Below are 1,044 nucleotides of genomic sequence, written 5' to 3' on the forward strand. Positions count from 1 at the left end.
TTCCAGAAATGCAAGCTGGATTCAGAAGAGGACGTGGAATGAGGAAATCATTGCTGATGTCAGATAGATCTTGGCTGAAAGCAAAGAAAACCAGAAAGATGTTTACTTGTGTTTTATTGACTATGCAAAAGCTATTGATTGTGTGGATCATAACACATTGTGGATAACATTGAGAAGAATGAGAATTCCAGAACACTTAATTGTACTCACGAGGAACTTGTACATATAGACCAGGAGTCTGTCATTCAAACACAAGGGGATACTTTATGGTTTAAAATCAAGAAAGGAGTGTGTCAGAGTTCTATCATTTAACCATACTTATTAAATCTTTATGCTTAGTAAGTAATACGAGAAGCTGGACTATATGAAGAAGAATGTGGCATCAATATTGGAGGAAGACTCATTAACAACCTGCGATACCCTGGTGACACAACTTTGCTTGCTGAGAGTGAAGATGACTTGAAACACTCACTGATGAAGATTGAAGACTACAGTCTGCAGTATGGATTGCACCTCAATATAAAGAAAACATAAATCCTCACAATGGGACCAATAAGCAGCATCATGATTAAAGGTGAAAAGACTGAAGTTGTCAAAGACTTCATATTACTTGTTTCTACAATCAGTGCCTAAGGCATTTGACTGCTAACCAGAAAGCTAGTGGTTCAAACCCACCAGCTACTCCTTGGAAGGAAGATTGGGCAATGTATTTCTGTAGAGATATCACCTCAGAAACCAAAGGATGGGTCATTATGAGTCAGACCCAACTCAATGGCAGTGAGTTTGGTTTGGTTTTTGCAATCAATGTCAATGGAAGGAGCAGTCAAGATATCAGATGACATGTAGCACTGGGCAAATCTTTGCAAAAGATCCCTTTGAAGTGCTGAAGAGCAAAGATGTCTCCTTGAGGATTAAGATGCACTTGACACAAGCCATGGTATTTTCAATTGCCTCATATGCATGTGAGAGCTGGACAATGAATAAGAAAGACTGAAGAATTGATGCTTTTGAGTTGTGGTGCTGGCAAAAAATGCTGAAACTACC

The sequence above is a fragment of the Orycteropus afer genome, unplaced genomic scaffold, assembly GCF_000298275.1.
Source record: "Orycteropus afer afer isolate SDZICR_OR568_19922 unplaced genomic scaffold, OryAfe1.0 scaffold00332, whole genome shotgun sequence".
Taxonomy (NCBI): Eukaryota; Metazoa; Chordata; class Mammalia; order Tubulidentata; family Orycteropodidae; genus Orycteropus; species Orycteropus afer.